The sequence below is a fragment of the Myotis davidii genome, unplaced genomic scaffold (assembly GCF_000327345.1).
Source record: "Myotis davidii unplaced genomic scaffold, ASM32734v1 scaffold59, whole genome shotgun sequence".
Taxonomy (NCBI): Eukaryota; Metazoa; Chordata; class Mammalia; order Chiroptera; family Vespertilionidae; genus Myotis; species Myotis davidii.
In genome coordinates this window covers 854,549-878,959 of record NW_006293001.1, presented here as the reverse complement: position 1 = coordinate 878,959, position 24,411 = coordinate 854,549, and the positions used below count along the sequence as shown (strand labels likewise).

Below are 24,411 nucleotides of genomic sequence, written 5' to 3'. Positions count from 1 at the left end.
GGTGGCTTGGGCTGAGCAGTGCTCCCCCTGTGGGAGTGTACTGACCACCAGAGGGCAGCTCCTGCATTGCGCGTCTTCCCCCTGTTTGTCAGTGCGCATCATAGCGTCTGGTCTGCCATTCGGTCAATTTGTATATTAGCCTTTTATTATATAGGATTATAAAAGGATAGTGAATTCACAGAAAGAGAGATTACAATCCCATTTACCATCGCAACAAAAAAATTAAGATACCTAGGAATAAACTTAACTAAGGAGGTAAGAGATCTCTACTCAGAAAACTATAGGACGTTGCAAGAAGACATAAACAAATGGAAGAATATATCGTGTTCATGGATTGGTAGAATCAACTTCATTAAAATGCCCATAACGCCCAAAGCAATCTATAGATTCAATGCATTCCCCATTAAAATACCAACGGTTTATTTCACAGACCTAGAACAAACTCTCCCAAAATTCATAAGTAATAAAAAAAAAGACCCTGAATAGCTGTAGAAATCCTGAGAAAGAAGAACAAAATAGGAGGGATTTCAATACCAGATATCAAGCTATATTACCAAACCACTGTCCTCAAAACTGCCTGGTACTGGCAGAACAGACATATTGACCAATGGAACAGAACAGATAATCCAGAAATTGACCCAAGGCACTATACTCAATTAATATTTGACAAAGTAGGCAAGAATGTACAATGGAGTCAAGACAGTCTCTTCAATAAATGGTGTTGGGAAAATTGGACAGATACATGCAAAAATATGAAACTAGACCACCAACTTATACCATACACAAAAAGAAAATCAAAATGGATAAGGGACTTAAACATAAGGCGGGAAACCATAAAAATATTAGAGGAATCCACAGGCAGCAAAATATCAGACATATGTCCTAGCAATATCTTTACCGAGACAGCTCCTTAGGCAGTGATGGCGAACCTATGACACGCGTGTCAGAAGTGACATGCGAACTCATTTTTTTGGTTTATTTTTCTTTGTTAAATGGCATTTAAATAGATAAATATCAAAAATATAAGTCTTTGTTTTATTATGGTTGCAAATACCAAAAAATTTCTATATGTGACACCTTAACCAAAGGAAGATAAACAATCAAATCAAAAGTATCTATTTAGAGTCTATTACCCTAAATAGACACTTTTTGAAAGAGGACATACAGAAGGCCAAGAAAACATGCTCCAAGTCACCAATTACCCGAGAGATGCAAAAACGAGAGTGAGGTACCATCTCACACCTGTAAGAATGGCTATCATCAACAAATCAACAAACAACAAGTGCTGGGGAGGATGCAGAGAAAAAGGAACCCTCTTGCACTGCTGCTGGGAATGCAGACTGGTACAACCACTGTGGAGAACAGCATGGAGTTGCCTCAAAAAATTAAAAATGGAACTGCCATTTGATCCAATAATCCCACTTCTGGAATATACCCCAAGAAATCAGAAAGGATATATGTACCCCTATTTACCATAAGTAAGATTTGGAAATAGCCTCAGTGCCCACCAGCAGATGAGTGGATTACAAAACTGTGGTATATGTTGGGGTCCTGCCCCAGCAAGTCTAGGGGTTCCCAAAGGTGTGGACGGAGTCGGCGAAGAAGGAATCACATGGAGACAGTGTTCAGTTGATCAGCATAGCGAGGTTGTCCCTTTTTTTTTCTCCTGTTACATCTGTATTTATACCAGTTGATTTTAATCCTGTCCATTCTATTCCAAAGGTTAGGGCGTTTGTTATCTTTATTCCAAGGTTGTTCATAGTTAAAGTGATTAACTACCCGCCTGGCACTTAGTTTAGGGATTTTACTGATTCCCTTTCTTAATCCTGTTAATCCCTAACTCCAGGGAAAAATCCCCATCTGGGAAGCAACCTTTCCCAGAGAGGAGACCTTGGTTAAAACACATAGCGCTAAGAAGGGGAGCAAACATATTAAGAACAGTGTGCCATATACCCCAGGTCCCTTGAAACATATGTTGTGCAGATGTTTCTTCCCTGCAGTGACTGTGTCAAGCAGCAAGGATGGACCGGCTTCCGGCAAATTCCCCCTTTTTTATTTTTTAAATGATAGCACATGTAAATCAGCGGCCACCTCATGGATTGGGTTGTTTAAGACTCGGAATACCTGTTTGTGACTTTGCCAACAGGTCAGTCCAAGGCTTAACCCTATATTGGCTCTCCACAGGTATACATAATGGAATACTATGCTGCTGTAAAACGGAAGGAACTCCTACCATTCACAACAGCATGGACCTGGAGAGCATTATGCTAAGCTAAATAAGCCAGTTGGAGAAAGATAAATATCACATGATCTCACTCATTTGTGGAATATAATGAACAACATAAACTGATGAACAAAAATAGAACCAGAGACAGAAGCATCTAACAGACTATTAAACCTCAGAGGGAAGGCAGGGGAGTATTGGGGGAGGCGGTTAGAGGTTAACCAAAGGGCTTGTGTGCATGCATATAAGCATAACCAATGGACACAGACACAGGGGCATGTGCTGGGGCAGGGGGCAATGGGTGAAAAGGAGACATATGTAATACCTTAATCAAGAATATTAATATTAAAAATAAAATGACTTACAAAGCATAATGTTCTATTTCCAGACTATTTTATGATTTGTTTTCCCTTATGTATCTTAGACCTTCCTTAATGACTCCAGTGTGCCCAATTCCCTAAGCCAGAAATCTCTGTAGTCTTCATTCAGTTCTTCCTCTCCCTTTACTCTGTTTTCAGTTGGCCACCAAATCTACACTTTACATAAAAAAAATCTGGCTTTAAATCCCCATAGCCACTGTCTTTTACCATATTTCATATGCACTCTTAAGCAGTTTCTTCACCATACAGTCTGTCATCTGCACTGGCTTCACAGTTATTGTTCCCTGAAAACAAGGTCGATCATGTCACTCCTTTGCTGACCTTAGTTGGCTCTCAAGGTAAATTCAACCACTTTACCATCAATGGTACAGCCTCTGGCCTCCTTTTCCTCCTTCACCCTATTATTTCATAGCTCGCATCGAATATTATTGTTACAACTGAATTTCTCGCAAGTGGATGGATACCAGACCTAGTGGCACTTTGTATTTAAACTTAGTTTTGGTTTTTTGTGTTTTGTTTTTTTTTCATTTAGAATCCAACCCCTCCTCCTGCCCGTAAGCTTTCAGTATTTGAGATGCAGTTCAAAAGGCATCTCTTTGATAAAGCTTTTTTTTTAAGACTATGTCAGAATTTGTTGCCCCATCCTCTGTATTCTAGCAAAACTTTATTATTTGTATCTTTATAATGTGATTTATGTAAGTCTTTAATCTCCCAGGAATTTCACACTTTCAACATCAACCAGACTGTGAGCTTTTCATGTTTTCCAGCCTCTAGCAGAGTGCACAGGATATAGCAAGCACTCAAATGTTTGTTCAGTGAATACAAACAAATAAAGCTTCATTAGTCTGTACCAATGAAACAGAAATAAGACATGGCAGTGGCCAGCTTGTTCTCCTATTTAGAACTCTCATTCTTTGGACTTTTTGTAGTCAGCCTTCCTAGACTTTGTTCTCTGTTCAGGGCAATCCCTTACTCTTTGAAGGTTCATGTGCAATACCTATCGTGATAAGGGAGATATCCATCTTTACTTTTATATCTACCTATTTATGAACTTCTGTCTTGGTCCTAAAATAGATGCTGCTTTAAAGAAGAAAGTGCAACAATTGAGTCTTTAGTGGTGGCACAATTAGTCTGTGGGATAGGTGTACATCATACAATTACCAGTAATATTGGAAAGGATCTGTTTGATCATTTAATTCTTTTACAATTCTGTACATGATGAAGTACTAATTTAAATGGTGATTGTAGGCAGAAGATTAAGTGCTGTGGGAGCCAAGTTGTTTTATAACGATAGTAATTATTTTGTTTTTTCCCCCCCTCAACTCTATGACTATGTTGTAATCTCTCAGACAATCAAATGTGATAACATGAAAAAAGGGAAGGAATCATATTAAAAAAGAATTAAGCACAACTTCTTAGTAAGAGGGTATCAAATATTGGAATAATTCAGTTTTAAATTTCTAGTATACCATTCTTTTTAAAAGACAGTTTTAAAAGTATAGATTAGGAAAATTAATTACCAAATTATTTGATATATTTTAGTATAAAAACTGAAGCTTTATTTTATTCAAATATAGGAATTCATCTTATGAATTTTAAATATCAATCTATGTGACTTTTTCATTTGCCAATTATTTTTTTAATTCATTGATTTACATTGAACTGCATTTCATCTTTGAGAATGTTGCAAAAATATTTTCCAAACTGTATAAGTAGCCCTTGATGATGATAAAAAAATGGTTTAAAAATATTTTAAAGACACTAAAATCAAGTTCTTCACTATCACCACTTTTAATACCAACATTTTGAGGACGCTTTTAAGTTCCTTCATCATTTAACCAAGGAAAAGGCAACTTTGTTTTGTTTGTGGCTTCAACTTGAAAATATATGTACATACTGTTTAAAAAACTTTTTGAACTGTGGTCTAAAATTACCTAGTAGAATGGTAGGAGTTTTTTTTGTTTTTGTTTTTTTATTCTTTTAGGAGTGTTTTTTTTTAAAATATAAGTTGCATATGAGTTAACCCCTTTCATTACATGTGTACCATTTTTTCTATTTCTTAGCTGTATATCTAAACATTAAATTAACAAGTGAATTTTATTATGTCACATATTTTCCCCAGAGGTTTCTTCTTTAAAAACCAGGCAATGTAAATTAAATGTCCTCATAAAACCAATTGTTTGGGAAACTAATGTGCCATCTTTAAGTCCAATATTATTTCAAAATATTATTTGAACCAAAAATTGAACCATGCTTTGCAGTATAATTTAAAGAATATTCAAATAAAAGATATATCCTTGTGGAAGAGGGCAAAGGGGGGAATAAATGGTGGTGGAAAGAGACTTGATTTTGGGTGGTGAGTGCATAATGCAGTTTGCAGATGATGTGTTATATAGAGTTGCCCACTTGAAACCTTATGGTTTTATTAACTAATATCACCCCAATAGATTCAAATTTTTTAAAAAGATACATTCTTAGTTATTCAAGCTATTCAAATATGCCATTTAACGTTATTTCAAAAAATGTTTTAAAGGAATTCTTTATGAAAATTGAGACTTGAATCTAGCCCTTTTTTATCCTTTTAAAATTGAATGTTTTTAACAATTATGCTAGTGATTGCATAAACTATCAGAAAGGGATTGCTGAAATATTATTATAATACTTTACATATAGAAATATTAGGGAAGTCCTTGTTTACTTCCAATTGTTTTAAAATACTGTTTATATGAGTAATGACCTCTAATATATAAACATGCATGAACTTTTTTGCATGTTAGTTTCTATAGAATATCTAAATGCTAATATTTACTCTTATATTTTAATCTATATTTTTTTCTGGAACAATATTAGTAAATTTTGAAATTGTAGAACTGTTGACCCAGCCATACATGTACAGAGCTTGGCCTCTGAGTTAATTAAATATGAGTTAATAATATATTAAAGGAAATTATTGTCCTTATTATAGTTATTAGGTAGTTACTCAAATTATAGCTTCAAAGGAATGCAGAGCATGGAAAACTCAGGATTAAATTATGCATTTGAACCTTAGGCCAGCTTTTACTGTACAGACAGTTTTCTGCTAAGAGAGAAATTGTATGTCATTGAAATTAAATGCTTTTCTGGGATGGAAGGTTCCAGTTTTTAATGAAATTACTGAGTGTGGTGTAGTGAAATGATTAAAATCTGTATTCCGGGAATGTGGCAGGGGAAAAAAATCAATAAGTGCTAGCACAAGCTTTGCTGCTCAATGTGAATCCTGAGAATGAAATAAACTACTACAAAAATAATAATTAAAAACATATCAGCACATTAATTTATTTAGCATCAGTCTCCTGAGCCATCATCTTCACTAATTTTTAGCATATATTTTACTATGTAATGAGCAGCCTTCTTTTCAGATATCCCTATTAGACAGGCAGGATTTCCACCCTTCCCCCAGTGCTTCAGCATTGCAATCATTGTACTTGCACTTATTATGTTACAAATGACCGAGGTAAGGCTGACATTCTCAGTGCATGCAAAAAGACCTAGTCTGCCAAGCTTTCTTTTTTTCCCCCTAATGAAGCAGCTTTGTGAAATCTCCCCATGTGTTAATACTAATGAAGATCCTCCAGCACAATTAAACTCACAGCCAGTGGCTGAAGAGGAAACATAAAACAATAGCGTCTTTTAAGATACATTTATCCATATATATATGTATAAATATATATAGTCAAATTATTCTTCTAAAGCTTGCCTTTCCCTTGCTCTTCATCCTGAAAATTAAATTATGCGTTTTTTTTAATTATATGAATTTGGAGACTTTAATGTGCTTTGGGGGGAAAAACACCTCAATGAAAATTTTAAAAATTATTTATCATATTGGGTAATAGAGCATTACCAAGGTAAAGACTTCTTTTAAAATCAATTTTAAGAAACGATGGAGTGTGTGCAGAAAGAGAGAATGTGCTGTACTTTACCTTTAACTTTACTGATTTCAGGATGTTGGAATTGTGAAAAATAGTAGGGTAAAAAACAAAGTTGGAAGAGATTTTTGGAGTAGACAAATAGCATGCCTCGTGTGTAGTTTAAAGATGGAGCAATGGGCTACCAGTCTTACTTGATTTGATATTTTTACAAGTGTTCAATTTCTACAATTAGCTATCCCCCCTTTAACCTCTCAGAAATTGGGAGGGGGGAGGGAGCTACTACTGAGATTACCTTTTACAGTTTTAATTTATAAATTTAAAACGGTTTACTATTTTAAAATGTTTTATTTAAATTTTAACTCCATGCATAAACATTACAGACAGTTTAACTTGCCCGTTTTAGGGCAGTAGCGTTTAATCCCGGGACAATCTTGCGTCCTTCTTTTTATTTTATTTTGATTTCCAAACACCCACGAATTCTTGGCATATTAATTTAGTTGGCTTGTGGACTTCAACCGAATTCTGAGTTACGGACAAAAAAGTTTAGGTGGAAATGGTTAATCTATGTTCCCTATTCTCCAGTTTACGTTTTTGAAAAATTCCGTTTTCGATCTCATTTTCTGTCCTCTCTGCTTTTAAAAGCAAAGCAAAACAAAACATGAAGTTTCCTAACTTTTTCCTGGGACCAGGAACAGTGCAAACTTAAAGCTACAGTATCCTTGGGAGGAAGAAGCAACCCCCTCCCTCCTTTGGCTCCTTTAGGAGCTGATAGGTCATTTATTATTGGAAGTGAAATGGTATAAACAATTCTCTCTCTTTTTTCCCTTGTTAACAGCAACTTTCATTGTTAGAGAGAGGAGAGAGAGAGAAGCCTTGTTGGTTGACGTCACTTGGTTCATGAAGCCTTCGCCTAGAAGTGAAGCTGCTGAACAAACCTTGAGAAGAATCATCTCCTGCTTCAATCTGCTGCTGGATAGGAACTAATCAGAGAGAGCGAGGCGGAAGACGGAGCAGGAGGGAGTCCAGGGCTTTCCCGATCACCAGTCTCACCTCCACTCCAACTCTCTACTTTTCTTGCAAAAATAATCACAGGAATAAGGAGGTGTTGGGCTTTCCAAAAAAACAAAAATCGTAACCTTCAACCATCCGGGGAAGACAAAAATCCCATCCACTGCAACTCAGTTCGAAAGTAAAGGTGAGTTAAAAATCCTCGGGTAAGAGGGGCGTGGGTGAAAATGAAAATTCCCAATGTTGTAAGGCTGGTTGAAACAGAAAAGGAGAAACTATGCTCCGGCGAGCGGGGGAGACTCCGGAGTCGCTACCTCGAGGCGCTCGCCCTGCCCGCCCTGCTCGCCCCGCCGCCGCGGCTGTTTACGCTCGCCGGTCGGTGTGTCTCTTTGTTGTGCTGGCTGCGAGGCTGGGGTGGTGCTCGGGGTCCCGAGTGGAGTTTGGGGGAGCAGGACGCGGAGATGCGCGGTCCTGGGTGGGAGGAGGGGGGGTGCGGTCTCAGGAGAACGTAAACTTTATTCCTGGCTGCCGGTGCGGGACTTCGGTCCAGCAGGGCCGCGGGCCGTGCCTCCCCGGCGCGGGCAGCTGTGGCCGCGAGTCCGCCTCCTTTGTGCGGGCCGCCCCGCTCGGCCGCCCGGCTGGCGTCTCTTTCTTCCTTCCTTCGGCTCCCAGCGCTCAGGTCGCCGCCAACAGTTTTGCTTCGTAAAAAACAACAATCTCTGGCCTTGTGGAGATCGCTTTTCCAGCCCGGGAATATCCACTGCCCCCCTTCTCGCCCGGGTAGTTGCGAGGTTCCCCCCACCCCCACCCTGTCCGCCTACTGCTGCCCTTTTTGCCTCCGCCCCCACTTTCCTGCAGGACCGATAAGCTGCGCCTGCCACCCCCCAATTCGGGCCTCTGGCTCTTCCCGGTGTAGCCGGGAGCTCTGGAGTTGACAGAAACGAGCCGGGGTGGGGGTGGGGGGCAGGTGGAACTGGGGAAATACCTGGAAGGTCTATTTGTCGGCACACGCGGGGCTAGAGGAGCCTAGCTGTTCCCACAGTAATGTCTCTCGGAGCTGTTCTCCCCGGGAGCCGCCGCCAGCTCTCAACTCTTCTTCGCTCTTTTCATCTTCGTGCCCCCTCCCCCCGTTCCCTTTCGCGGCTCCCCTCCCCTTAGAGTAGTTCCACGAACCCCAGAATTGGGACTTGGGGAGGAAGGAAATGCTGGGAGAGGCAGAGCTGGCCCTGCTGTCGGGCGATTTTCCCTTCTTTTCTGGCTCTGCGTCTTTATCTTTTGTGTGTTGCTTCCTTGTAAAGGGAGAAGCAGCTGCAGCCCTTGGCCGAGTTGTGGAAATTTATCCCTTTGTGTATATTACAATATCCTCCATTTTTTTCCCTCTGCCCTCTAAACAACAAGCGTTTCGCCATCTTGGGCAATTTTTATTCCCAAGTCTCTCTCTTTTTTTTATTTTTGAGGAAGGGGAAGAAGCCGTAGAAAGGCAAAAAGTGTGTCTGGATAAGACTCAAAGTTTAGGGAATGTTCAGGGGCTCAGTGACGTCATGTAAACTTTATTGGGTATTTGTCCCATTTAAAGGACCGTGTAAGATTAAGGATAAGTTGTACTGTTTATTTTTGTGTTCTGTTCTCAAAAATGAACCTCAATGTCTACACATTGTATGATCTGGTAACAGGTGGAAAATTGTGCAAAAAAAATGGTATAAAGTTTTATAGGGTCAGTTGATATTCACCTAGCTTTTTTTTTGTCTACGTGCTTTTTATTCTTTGAGGGTTTCAAATGTTATTTTTAATCTGCGTATTCCCTTTTTAATTTACCTCACTCTGCTGTGGAATTTTCTTTAAACAATTTGGTTAATATTTAGGTACACTTATTTTAGATTACCTAGATTCCCTTTTGTAATTACTCTGTTTTATACATATGTGTTTATATTTTGAAAATATATAACCATTGAAAATTCTTGGAGATACTGGATCCTTTTAAAATTTAGTAGCAGATATTAAGTCAAACGACTGGTGAAAATGTGGTTAGTATTTAAAATACAGAATTGATTTTAAAATATATTTTATAACCTCAAACTATAAGCGCTGACAGCCATTATGAAAAGATAAACAATAAAAACCAGTGTTGTTTAAAGTTGCTTGTCTAAAATAGTTTTTCACCTCACAAAAGTTCAGTTGGTCACATGATCAAACTTAATGATACACTGACTGGTATATAAATAAGAGGCACTGTAAATTGAATGGGAAAGTGGAATTCTGTCTCCTGTAGTCATTTGCAGTCAGCATATTTACTTCTCTTCTAACAAGGACATGAAACTGTCTGTATTTAATTTGCATTCTCTTTGTCTGGGTTGGGGAAAAACATTGACTACAATTAACTAAAAAAAATAATAGAAACAATTCTGAATACATGAAAAGGTTTGTCTAAGACATAAAAACTTGTATGTGGTATGTTTTATCTCTGTAGCAGTCTTCTTTGGTGTTATCTGTTATGCTTTTTATCTAGGAATTTGCTTTATGTAAAATGCTATATAGAAAGCTTGACTGAAGTGAATGTCTGCCATTTATGTGGATTGTAGGTAGGTAAAAATGTTTAAATAGTTATAAGCACATAGAACAGATGGTTCTAAATTATATATGCAACAAAGGACTAGAAGATTTGGCAGATTACAAATGGCAAGCAACAGAGGATAAGCAGTTTAAGAAAATGGTAGTTAAATATATTTGATGTCTCATACCTATTGTAAACACTATACACATTGTCACTGTGCTGCATAATCAATAATTTGGGCAACATCGAGGCACTTATATCAGATAGAAAAAAGTAAGATTTTACAAATGTTGGAAATGAATGGTTAAATGTAAAATTATTTTAAGCCTATGATGACAAATAAGTTTATATTTTTAGGAAATCAAATTGTATGTTTTAAACATAGGAAGTTATTTATGAGAACTTAATACTGTTGTAATCATGTAATGGTTTGGAGAGAAGTAGGTACATATTTTAAAATCCAGAGAATAATATCTTTACTGTTCTCATATGTTAAACTAATATTGAAGTATAACACATTTAAGTCTTTCAAACACTACAGAAAAATATTTTTAGACTATTCAGTCTTGGAAATGCACTTATTAGACTTATTGTTGACATAATTTACTAAGTACTTATTAAATGAAGAATATATTTTAGTATTAATATTTGAGTTTTGTGCATAACATGATAATGATTTTACTTGGTGAATATAGTTCACTCAATTTTTAAAATGTAAAGATTTTTTTTTAATGTAGTTTTTGCCTCAGAAGAATCTGAGTAGTTATAACTAGCATTTTCAAAAGATAGGGAATAATTTAAAGTATCCAACTTGGCAGAAATTTGTTTTTATTTTTATGAACCATTTATTTAAAATTCATATGACTGTAATGGAAACCTTGGAATTTTAGAACTGTTGCCCTTTCTCCTATTTCTTTGTTTGCATGTTTATAAGAACTGCACTGTAAAGGAGCAGATGTTTTGCCCAACATCCTGATGTGTTGCTTTTTCTTATGGGAGTGCATAACTGTTCCTTCTGATGCATCAACTTGACAGCTGGTTGATTTCATGGAGCTGCTAAGAAGCCATTAGTGGTGTCATTGAATTGAAACAGAACAGTCACTCCCAGCTTGAACTGCAATTGTTAATGTCTTTGTTGCTACTTTTGTGTTACTATACAAGATGTAGGATATCACAGTTGCTTGAAAGTTCATGTTTTTTCTGTCTCATCTCCTTGAATTAGTGAAAGTATGTATTAGAATTTGATTACTTTTAGATTTAAAGATTTCTCAAAGAAAGAGATTTTAAGTTGTTATTTGAATTTTTGTTTTTTTTACCTAGTCCTTGCTAGAACTACCAAAAGAAGATATGATTTATCACAAACTAAGTAATGTGGTGATTTTGACTCCTAGATAAAATTGTGTCATCAACGTTTAATGACATTTAATGTACTTGATATCCTGAGGTACTCTTTAAATTACCTAGTTAGGTATTTTATGAGATTTTTAAATTATAAAGTTAAATATTTCATACCATGAGGTTTTAAAAATATTGTGCTTTATTTAACAAATATTTAGTAATTTGATTAAATATTTGTTTAAACTTTTTTTTAAAATATATTTTACTGAATTTTTACAGAGAGGAAGAGAGAGAGATAGAGAGCCAGAAACATCGATGAGAGAGAAACATCAATCAGCCGCCTCCTGCACATCCCCCACTGGGGAAGTGCCCACAACCCAGGTACATGCCCCTGACCGGAATCGAACCTGGGACCCCCCAGTCCGCAGACCGAAGCTCCATCCACTGAGCCAAACCAGTTTCGGCTGTTTAAACTTTTGTTGCAGAAGATATTCAGAAAAGAATTGTTGAGGAAATGGGCTGCTTTGTGTTTAATTTTCTTTATAAAGTAATGAAGATATTATTAAAGAATTGTCATTTAATTATTTAAAAAATTGAAATCATGTATTTCTTTCACTAATAACTTTTTTTGATAGTTCCAACTGTCAAACTGTGGTACTAAAATGGTCATTCTTTTGGCGCTTATGCTCTATTTTTTCTGATTATTTGCTGCCTTTTTCTTCTTGGTGGGAGAAGAGATATGAAGAAGGAAAGAGGAAAAACAGTGATAATCCCAACAGGAAAAAAAATGAACTTTTCTGCAAGAAGACTTTAGGATGATAAGTTTAAAGATATAATGTAGTTTATTACTGTTAAGAGATTTTTCTAGTCCTAATACTTATTGACTTTTAATTTTTAAATCTTTAAATACATTATACATTTAAACAGATTTTCAGAGCATAAAATTTATATTTCAGATAAAATAGTTTGCTTTTAAAATACTTAAAGTGTAAAATTGATGATTAGAATTATATAATTTGCTGAGTTAAATCCCATTAAAAGACTTACTATACAATATAAATACATTTTAAACACTTACCATACACTGTTGAGTGATTCCAGGATTATAGTTTCCTGAAATCGTAAGTTTATAGATCATACATTACTACGACTAAAGTTAAGATTTATATTGAGGTAATATGCTTTCTCCACCTTTCTATATAACAGCCACATAGTTTCTTAAAAAGAAAATCATTACCTTAGCCTGTGATAAAATTTTTAAGAAATACATTTACTCATAACATATTTGTATCAATGCAGATAGTCTCAAGTTAAATTGTGTGAAATTGAGTTATATAGTAAATGAAAAAATTTTTAAAGAGATCTGAATGCTTAGCTTACTTTTAGTATCCCGTAATTTAAGTAGGAATTTTTCTTCATTGGGTTTCTTAAAGGAAGGCAGTTCTAATCACAAGAGTCAAAAAAAGCTTAAAACTTTAATTTATAAGTATTTTAATTTATATTAACTTTGACATTTTGGGCAATAAATATATTTAATTAATTTACAGTTACATATGGAGTTATAAAATATTGACATCTTTGCTGAAAGAAAAATAAAATGAATTTTCATGACTTTTAAATCAATTTTGAATGCTATATGATTTATGACAAATCAATACAGTTTGAGATATAAAATATTTAATAGTCCTTATATTTGTAAGTTAAACATTGAGTTTTCAAAATGAATAGGTTTTTTAAAGAATATGAGGCATATTTCAAAAATTACTGTACAAGATAGGGAGTTTTCAACTTGTTTTTTAAAATAGTTACGTGTAGACCTAGCAGGTTTTTCTCAGTGGTTAGAGTATTGGCCCAAGGACTGAAAGCTCCCGGGTTTGGTTCCCATCAAGGGAGGTACTTCCATTATAGCAGCGGTTCTCAACTCTTTGGGGGTCGAACGACCCTTTCACAGGGGTCGCCTAAGACCATCGGAAAACACATATATAATTACATATTGTTTTTGTGATTAATCACTATGCTTTAATTATGTTCAGTTTGTAGCAATGAAATTGGAGGTCACCACAACATGAGGAACTGTATTAAAGGGACACGGCATTAGGAAGGTTGAGATCCACTGCGTTACAGGCTTCGATCCCCGTCCCAGTCGTGCTAGTGCGGGATGTCTCTCTCTCCCTCTCTCCCTCCCTCCCATCCTCTGAAAAATCAATGGAAAAAAAAATATCCTTGGGTGAGGTTTAACAGTAGTTATTTTTATAATATATGAAATTTGACCTGTACTTAGGTTTTTGAATGCTTTTCATTCAAAATAAAAATTGTGTTAGAAATGATACTAATAATGAAGGTGATGTATAGATAAGAACCCTTACTAATTTGGTTTGTTCACATGTATGCATGTGTACATAAGGAAAAAGGAGCATTTGTTTGGAAGGTGGTGGTTGTATTGGTACTTAAGCTATATGTGGACATAATTGTGTGTGTTTTCCTGTTTTCTCCTCTTAACACTTTCCACAAGCATGCACTCATTAATCAAAGACGGTGCACTCCTGGTGAGGGCAGAGAGGTTCATCAAATTGGCAGTCAGTTTGGTGTAAAGAACGGTGTACTGAAGCTCTTAACTCACTGGGACATAAATAAATCTAAGGTCTTTGTATGCAAACCCTGGAGGTTAATACTGTATAATTCAATGTCCTGTCTTTGTTTTTATGATTGATGTTTTTGAATGTTTCAAGCTTGATGCAAGTCTTCTAGTAGGTCAGGTTTGACAATCTGATTGGCTGAAGTAAGAAAGCATTAGGTTGTCAGGACTTTGAGTATGCTGCAGAGATTTTGATTTTTTTTCCCCCCTACAAGATCATTGTCATATTGCCTGAGCTGTTAGAGGAATGTCCCAATGATTGACATCCCCTGCTGTGATAATGGACCCAGTGCATGAAATGCCAATAGTTTGGTCCTATTTGTTCCGAAGCTTACTGCTATTTGTATCCTTAACAGAGCTAACATGGAGAACAAGCAAAACTACTGGGATTTCTCTGTAGAAATAGGGCAGGGATTTGGCTTTAACATGAAGTGGTTGCATATTCATAATTTAAGAACAGCTGGTTACAGCAAGCACATAGTCATTTGCAAGCTATTATAAACCATTCCACTCACATATGGAGCCTGTGCTTGGTGGATTTTTTTTTTTTTATTGATCTACCTGCATTTAAAATCTGGTCACTGCTGCCACAGAAGCTCTTCATTTTAGCTGTGTTTGCAACATAGAACAGCTTCAATTTAAAATATTTAATTTAAACTAAATGCTGAATAAAATGAAGAAGCTTTGAAGGAACCAAGTGTAAAAGGTCATTAATATATTACCCATCATGTATCTGATCTTGGCCCAAACCAAACAAATCTAGATTATACAACTGTTATAATTTTTGGAAAATTATGTTTTATGACTTTGATCACAGATAAATAACTGAATTATCTTTGATTTGAAAATATTATATTTTATAGTTATGTGTAGTTTTAGGAAACTGTAATTGATTAGCCTATAAAACAGTTTCATCCAATATGCAGAAAAGTGACTACTTTTAGTTTATGAGTGCTGTAAGGCAAAATGGGAAGGAAAATCAAGACATTATAATTGGATTAGGATAATGCTAAACATAAAACTAGAAAGATAACTAATTTTTTAGAAGGAATCTAATGAGGTCTCTTCTGTTCTGGGTCATATCTGGAATATTAAGCACAACTGTGGTCTTACAGTATTTAGATGATAATGTGTAAACTAGTTGTGCTATGATAGTTTCCTGCAGAGGAAAATACCTTCCACATTTCAAGCTTTCAGTGAGAAGAGCGGGAGGAGAAAAAAGTTAAATGTGATTCTTTTTTCTAAATAATAAATTCAAAGGTTATTAAAGGACGACATGGTACATTTTAGTTTTGAGTTGTGTAGGGTAATAACTATATATATAGTTAACTTGCCATTATTTGAGGTTAAATTAGTCATTTTGTGAATTATTCTATGCCCTTTTTTTCTCTCCTTTTGACTATTGTCCCTTCAGCTGTTTCCCTGCTCTTTAGCATCTCATCACAGAATAAGCTATGGAAATAAAAGGGAGTAAAATTCAAATAAATCTAATTTCCCTCCCTTTCCCACTTGATAAATCAGATGGACAGAAGACCTTATATTTTCACCAAAATGAAGGTTTTGGGGATCAGCGGAGCCACGAGGCTTCCCACCCCCGGGATCAGCCGAGCCGTGAGGCCTGATGGCTGTGGGGGCGTGGGGGCGGCTCTGGCTGGAGCCCAGCCAGAGCGAAGGCCTGGGTCCTGGGTGCCAGAGGAAAACTGGTGCCAGCAGCCAAGGGAAGGAAAGGCCTAGTATTTATATAAAAAAGAAATATGAGGTAATGGACTCAATTTTAAAAATACTAGTAATCCAATAAAACAGTAGACAATTTAGCCATTACTTAAGAAATGAATCGACTAACTAAAGACAACCACAGGAGAATCACAGGTATTTGGTATACTCATTGTTTTAGTATAATAAAAGGGGAAAAGGGGCTGGGGGCAGCTCCCTTCATTCGTCATGTTAAAACAATGCTGTCTTCAAACATCATCTTGGAGAGCTGTGGATTAAAATTTGTGGAAGCTCAGAATAGGGCAGAGATAACTACTGGTTGGGATCATTAGAAAGGCTCTTTGGTTTAAGTAGCATTGAATTATACCAAGAAGAATGAGTAAACTGAATATTCAGAGATCCAAAAAAGGACACCATGAGTCTCCTATATGACAAATAAAGCACTGGGCACTGGGAGTGGTTGAGGTTCTGCAACCTTTTAAAGGTCACCCTGTTCCACACTTCTCCTATAAAGAAAAGAAAATGTTATGGAACTTCTTTTTTCTCCATAGCTTTCACAATTGATTGCGTAGCTTTCTCTAGAAAAGGTGGGGTAATCAGTTTCAATGATAGGTGTTGTTTGTAAAGGCAGGTTAAAATAGACAAAACTGCCCTTTTTGGTCAAAGTTACTCAAAATATTGTGTTTCACATGGCATTACCAGAACTATTTCCTACTTCGTTCTTTTCCTGTGCTTTTATAAATGGTTTTTCTTGAACGTGTGGTCATATCTGCTAACAACATTGAGCAGGGAGAATATCAACTTGCTTTCCCCTTTTCTCAATTTCCAAGGGGATTTGATAACTGACTCAAAAAATTCTTCTACTCTTTTTTAGTTCCTTTGGATGAATGAAGACCGACAATAACTTGTAATTACATTAGTCCTGAATTTCACTAATAATAGAAATCACACTAAAAATAGAGAGTATGACAAGGAAAGATAAAAAAAATTCAAACATAAATGTACAAGGTCTTATTTTCAGTGGTTAGTCTTTACCTAACTTTATTATTGCTGTACTAAGATAATGAAATTGGTTTTACTTTCCTTATTTGCAATATTGTGATGAACATTTGCTTGCAAGAAATGTTTAGAAGAAAACCTTAAAATTTTTACATAATCATTTTTTCTTATCTTGTATGATGATGAGTTTGAGGTAAGTAAAAGGTGGAAATAGAAGGCTATTTTGTGTCTGAGTTTAGAGAGAAGCCATACTTACATCTTTTCCGGTTTCTATGATGACACTAGAGGCCTGGTGCATGAAATTCATGTACTCAGGGGGGTCCCTCAGCCTGGCTTGCGCCCTTTCGCAGTCTGGGAGCCCTCAGGGGATGTCCAACTGATGGCTTAGGCTGGCTCCCGTTGGACATCTGGCAGTTGGACATCCTTAGCACTGCCATGGAGACAGGAGAGGCTGGGGCCACTGGGACTGTGCTCGCCAGCCATGAGCCCGGCTCAGGGCCTCTGGCCAAGGGGAGCACACTGACCACCAGGGGGCAGCTCCTGCATTGAGCGTCTGCCCCATAGTGGTCAGTGCGCATCATAGCGATCAGTTGTTCCATCGTTTGGTTGATCTGCATATTGGCCTTTAATTATATAGGATGGTTGAAACATACTTTGAAACTGCTTGTAAAAAAGATTATTAACATAAACCATTATGGTGGCAAAAAAAAACAGGAAAGCTCATTTTGAGGATCTGAAATCAGGGAGCAGTCTGTAAGTCTTAGGATGATGTGTGTTTTGTTTTTTTTTAGAGGTCTGAAGTGATTTTACTTTTATTTCCTTCACTTTAAGCCAATGATGAAATTTCACAGTGATTCTGGGGTAGGGGCAGAAGGAACACAATGTAAAGAATCCTCAGGGCTGTGACCACGGGGCGGAGCAGGTGCGGGCAGGGCAGGCCTCACTGGGGGAGTCGGCAGGTAGGTGATGTTCCGAGAGCCGGAGAGCTGGTAGGCGATGTCCTCGGTGGCTTCCAGCTTGCGCAGCTCGATCAGGCCATCGCCCGCAGTAGCAAGCGAGTTTGCGATCAGTGCAGCGGCTTTGGCATCGCCCTCAGCAGAGATGATGGCTGCCTCCTTCTGCTGCTCGGCCTTTTCCACTACAAATCTGGCCCTCTCCGCTTCCTGCTGGGCCACCTGTTTGGCTTCTACTGCTTCTGTGAACTCCTTCCCAAAGGTCAGATGCGTCAAGGACACGTCATCCAGGAGGAGCCCGAAGGCCGCGGCGCGCTCCGTCAGGTCGTCGCTCATCTGTCTGGAGACCAGCTCTCTCTGGGTGATGAGTTCTTCAGCGTCAAAGCGAGCCACCACTGACTTGAGGATCTCTGTGGTGATGGAGGGCAGCACGCTCTCGGCATAGCCCTCTCCGATGCTGGTGAAGATGCGGGGAAGCTGGCTAGCGACCGGACGGAAAAGGATACGCAGGGTGATGTTGACATTCTGTAAATCTTTGCTACCAGTGATGACTGGCACGTTGCGGGGTTGAGAGCGGCAGTCAAAGATAATCGGTGTCTGTACCCAAGGGATGAGAAAGTGAGTCCCTTCCCCCACCACGATGTCCTGCACTCCACGGAACCGGTCAAAGATGACAGCTCTGTGCCCAGCATCCACATTATACATGACCGAGTTCGCCACGCCTCCCGCAATGGCTAAGGCCAGGCCAAACTTGCTGATGGATGCAAATACTTTGGCAGCCATGTCTCCTTCTGCCGGACCCACTCACACCTGCTTCTACTCTGACCTCCACAAGGCTTCCCCCAGTTTCTCCTTTTATGGCTTGTTAGTGTAGCATACTGAAAGCAATAGGTCTGTGAGGCAACAGTAACTGACAGGTTGTGGGTCAGATCTCTATTTTAAAAGAGGGGCTACTTCAGAGCTAATGGAAGTGTTGTTAGGAGGTGGGTAGGAACAACAAACAGGATAAACCATTTCAAGGAAGGCTTTTAAATGAGGTTAAGTGGAGTGGAGCATTGTTATGTAATTGAGTATCAAGATATTCTCCATTGCCCTGGCAAGCATGACTCGGTTGGAACAGTGTCCACAGCGTCCAGTGCACTGGAAGGTCACTGGAAGGTCGAGGGTTTCATTCCTGGACAGGGCAGGTACCTATGTTGGGGGTTTGATTCCCAGTGGGGGCATGTAGCAGAGGCAATAGATCGACGTACCTCTCACACCCATATTTCTCTCTCTAAAATCAGTAAGAATTAAAAAAAAAAAAAGATTTCCTTCATTGTGGTCTGTGTCATAACATTGAATTCCTGTGCATTGCCATTAATATTTTCTGCAAGCTTGTTGAAAAAATAACTCTTATTTATAATCAGACCTTGGGGATTTAAAGTCGGCAGTTAAAGGGTTAGGGAAGGGCTGTGTAAACAGTAAACAGTTGGTCCAGGAAGAGAACATGTAGTAACTTTGGCAGGTTAGGTAAAAGCTCTCCTTCCCCTTCCCTCTCCAGAAAGTCTGTTCATAGTTGTACTTGCCAAAACTCATAAAAGAATTTGTTTAAAGAATGTGTAAGTGCTTTTGTACTATGTGTGAAATGGGAGGGTAGGAGGAAGCCATGCTCAGGAAGAAGAAAAAAAAAAGCCAACTAGAAAGTGACTAGAGTTTACTGGGTTTTGTTTGTTTTTTAATGAAGTGTGCTATGACATATAGTACCTTGAATTTGACCTTTTTCATCTTAATGTGAGACACCTTTTGAACTAGGTCATTTTTTGCGACTCATTGCAAATATTTTATTCTAAGTAGGTAGCATTTGATATGTTGCAGCTGAAGTCCAGAGGTACCAACTAAATTAATTACATGTATCTGGCATGTTTGCTTCTGTATTTGTAATCTCAGCTCTTCACAAGTGAGCTAAAAATAATCCTGTAGTTACCCAGAGAAACAAATAAAAAATGCTTATTAGTTTCTCATGTTTAGGACTATTGTGATGTGCTAATAATCTTATATTAGGCAGTGGTGATTAGTTAAATAAATTGATCACTAAATTGAGAAACAAGAATCAGGTCAGCATCTATCTTAATAACTGGAAATAGTTCAGGGTGTCCAGAATAAAATGTATGGCCTGTAATATGCTCAAGGAGTTTGTAATTTATTTAGAGAGAAAGTCTGTACATAGAGTCAAGTCTTGTCTTTTGTGAGTTTAACTTACGGAAATTCAATTATTTTTGTTAGGAAAATAACTGGGGGTGGGGAAGAAAAGACAATTTTAATGGCCATCATTTTCTCAGTGAACTTCTGGTCTAGGTGGGATACATGAATCAGGTGCTTTCTGTTCCTCAGTAGCTCTTGCAGTGTGAGTGTGTTACAGTAAATGTGGCTTTTAGGTCTTAATATAAATATTTTTTGTGTATCATAGCTCCTAATGGCAGGCCAGCTATGAGTATCTGGAGCTCAGTAAATGATACTCGTTTTAATGCTAGTGGTCAGAGTGGTTGTGTTGGACTTATCTGGACTTATTGAGAAACAGTATATTCATCTCTAGTGTGGTCCGTGTCAAAGTTAATATTTACTATATTTTAATACAACCTACCTACTAGATATTACCCACACTCCCCTACCCCCAATAATATGAGTTTATACTGTATGTGAAGGTAGCATGGTTCAGGATAGTTCATATGCTTAAGTATTGCTATTGATATTTCTAAATGTAAAGGGGAAAAATGGTTGGAATTAAAGGGGTTCAATTTCCATTGGGCTTTAAAGGAGGTTGTAGATACTTTATCTTAGAATGGCAATCTGAACAAAGAAATGGATGGAGGGAAACCTACCTAAAATTTGTTTGAAAATAATGAGAAAGTTAGAAAGGGAAATTTGGGTTAGCTAATAGTTTTTTAAGCAGAGTTGTGACATGATTAAAAAGTGTTTTAGAAAGATAGATTTGGAAGAAATCTGTTAAATGGAAAGAAAGACCAGTGTTTATTGTAGAAATTGGTGTCAGTTGGTAATGACTAGACTAGTAGCAATGTGTATGGGCAGAGGGATAAATATCAGGTACATAATAATTTAAAGGAATGAGGTTGAGCTAGTTTGTGGAGGTAGGAGATTGTATTACCTTATGTTCAAATCTATTTCACATGACTATAACAATAATTTGATGTAGTTGAACACTTATTTTCTCCTTTTAAGATGATGTAAGTGAGAACTAGAGAGATAGGCTGTGGCTTACCACTTGTCAGTAGTTAGAAGTTTTTTCTAATACATCATACAACCTCATGATGAGTTTAGCTTAAGACAAACTCCCATCTGTTTTTTAAAAGCCTTTTACATGCCTCCTGGTATATCAAATTATACATAGATGAATAATCACATCCAGCTAGCCTAATATTTTATATTTGTGTTTATTGTCCTGTGTGTGTTTGTACCACTGGAAAACATCAGTTTCTGAAAACCATTGGGAGATAGGAAGCAGCATGTTCTAAACATATTACAGATATGCCATACTTGAATATAGAATTTCATGATGCTATGATTTTGCACCTGATGTACTCTGTATACAATTCATATTTTCCTTCTTTTTTCTTGGTAAAATCTGCTTATTTTTGAATACTATTGTGAAGAGTTACTTTTGTGAAATCCTTCCAACCCTCTTCCTCACCACACGGTTATTTGCCTCTTCTCTCTGTCCCAATATAATGCTAATAGTGCAACATGTGCATATTGATAGATTCTCTCCTTCCTACTTTTATAAATAATGTTTCTATGAACATTTTTATGCATAATGCTTTTATTTGTTGTTGTTTGCATTATTTCATGGGATAAATTCTCAGAAATACAATTATTAGGTCACAGGCTTGGGATAATTTAAGGTTCTTAATGTATGTATTATGAACTTGGCTTTTGAAAGAATTATATGAGTTTATATCTCTCTAGCAATATATAACTGCACCTATTTTACTATACCTTCATTGCATTGGGTATATGCATCATTTTTAGTTCTTGCTATTTCCATTGTGAAAAGTTGTACCTTATTTAATCTGCATTTATGTGACTAGAGTGAGCATTTTTGTCAGTATCTTAACCTGTTGTATTTCTCTTTGACATTTGCCTGTTATTGCACTGAAATCTTAGTGTATATATATAATATTTACAAGTTCTTTTAAGTATTAATGATATACTTGTATTACATTTACTATAATTATTTTGCATTTTTAAAAGACCACTTTAAATATATATACATATATATATATTTTATTTCAGAGAGGAAGGGAGAGGAAAAGAGAGATAGAAACATCAGTGATGAGAGAGAATCATAGGTCAACTGCCTCCTGCATACTCCCTACTGGGGATTGAGCCCACAGTGCTGGCATGTGCCCTGACTGGGAATCAAACCATGACCCCCTGGTTCATAGTTCGATACTCAACCACTGAGCTACACCGGCCAGGCTATTTTGTATTTTAATACTTCTTTATTTACAGACATGTGAAAATTAACTTGCCCAGTTATTTAGATTTTATATTTTACTAGAGGCTGGGTGCATGAAATTCATGCACGGGTAGGGTCCCTAGGCTTGGTCAGCAATCAGGTCTGATCTGTGGGGTGACTGGTGGGACGATCAGGGGGGCTCTGCTGGTACCTCCCTTGGCCAGCCTAACACCACCTGGTCACTGGCCCTGGCCCCCGCCGCCACCACTGGTTGCCTGCCTCTGCGGGGTGACCAGTGGGGTGATTGGGGGGGCCCCCACTAGCACCTGCCTTGGCTGGCCTGTTGCTACCTGCTCGCCAGCCCTGTTCCAATTGCCCCGCCAGCACCACCAGTGGGGCAATTGGGGAGCCCCCCGCTGGCACCCACCTTGGCTGGCCTGGGACCTGCGGGCTTGGGGAAGCTCTTGCATTGAACGTGTGCCCCCTATGTCAGTGCACGTCATAGCAACCAGTCATTCCATTGGTTGTTCTGCCATTCGGTCGATTTGCATATTAGGCTTTTATTATATAGGATTATTATTAAATCTTTATTGGTGAAAGTATTACATATGTTCCCCTTTTTTCCCTTCTACCTGCCCCAACCCCCCACCCAGACCTTTACCAACCTATTGTCTGTGTCCATGGGTGTTATTGAGATTTTAAAACATTTTCCATTTTTGTTTGACATGTGATTTTTTCCTTTTTTTTTTTTGCTAGTAAAATTGTTCTTTAATGCACATGTTAAGGCCCAATTGCCCGTCAACATTTGTTATCTATAACACATTTCCATTTGTATACTCTACTAGTAAAATCTCTATTATAAGGAATGTTGAAGTAGATAACTGGTGGCCAACTTTTTAAACTATTGTCAATATTTTGTTGTTTTGCTTCTGCTTCTTCTAGCAAAATACTTAGATGTTGCTGGTTTTTAATATTTGAGGTAAACAACATGGTGAACTGGGCAACATACATAGAGATCGAAAATGTTCTCTCCTAAAACTTTTTCTCTGAATCTCTTGAGGTCTGTCTTATGAGTATACCTGTGATTTTATGTTTGAAGATCAGCCTTTGATGTAGGCAGTTCCCATGTTTCATGCAGAGCTTGGCATACTGGCAGATGTGTGTGTGTGTGTGTGTGTGTGTGTGTGTGTGTTTTGCCAGGGGGGCGGGGGGGATTGGGAAATGGCCACCCTGTAATACTGTGGATTATGAGTTTTGTATGGTGAGTCAGTGCTTACTTATGTCTGCTTAGTCAAATTTGATCATCACCTGCAAAGCTGGCTCCTTTTCAACCCTAATAATAGGTTGAGAGAAATTAAAAAAATGAGGCTAAAGGTAGCCCTTGATGTTTTTTGCTATGTGAATATGGCTCGCAAGCTTTGTGATCCCCACTTCTCTTATAAGCCTTCCATGTTCCTAAACTTCAGTTCTGCAGGTTATGGGATGGGATGTTATGTAATATTCTCATTTATTTCCTAAAATCTGTACCGTTTAGTACCTTGGGGTGTATGTTTGTGGAATCAGTCTTGTTATAATATTGTTCTTTTCCCTGGCTTCTTTTTTGATGATGGCATTCCAACCACTGGTTTTGGCTCTTTTTGGTGTGTTTTTTTTTGAGTTTGATAATGCAGATGGATGCTCTCTTTTTCAGATATTAAGGTTTTCTTCATATAACCAGAAAAGCTTTTCAGAAGGGATTGTACCATTTTATACTTCTGCCACTGGATTCTAGGAATGTTTGTTTTTCAAATTTTCTTCTTAATAGGAATAACTTCATTTTAATTTGTATATTTTAACTAATTTTATTTTTTATTGCTTTATGGATTTTAGAGAGGTAAGAGAAAAACATCAACTCATTGTTCCACTTATTTATGCATTTATTGGTTGTTTCTTTTTTTAAAAAATTAAATCTTTATTGTTCAGATTATTACAGTTATTCTTCTTTTCCCCCCCATAGCTTCCCTCCACCCGGTTCCCACCCCACCCTCTGCCCTTATCCCCCTCCCACTGTCCTCAACCATAGATGTACGATTTTTTTCCAGTCTCTTCCCACAACCCAAGCACTCCTTTCCCCCTGAGAGTTGTCAATCCACTCCCTTTCTATGCCCCTGATTGTATTATATTCACCAGTTTATTCTGTTCATCAGATTATTTATTCACTTGATTTTTAGATTTACTTGTTGATAGATATGTATCTATTATACATAATT

At 37.6% G+C, this 24,411-nt stretch overlaps 1 protein-coding gene and 1 pseudogene across 14 annotated transcripts in view; one reads left to right on the top strand and one right to left on the bottom strand.

The window, feature by feature from the left end:
- Nucleotides 1–24,411, top strand: part of BAZ2B (bromodomain adjacent to zinc finger domain 2B) — a 319,669-nt gene that overhangs the window by 59,260 nt on the left and 235,998 nt on the right. For 13 of the 14 annotated variants that reach the window (XM_015565731.1, XM_006766465.2, XM_015565735.1 and 10 more), the window contains exon 6: nt 7,348–7,707. The gene's annotated coding sequence lies outside the window, so the exon portion shown is untranslated. Of the gene's footprint in view, nt 1–6,862; nt 7,708–24,411 lie in introns of those variants that run through there. The other variant, XM_006766453.2, reaches the window with a different exon arrangement.
- On the bottom strand, nt 17,534–18,574 carry LOC102757817 (annotated as a pseudogene).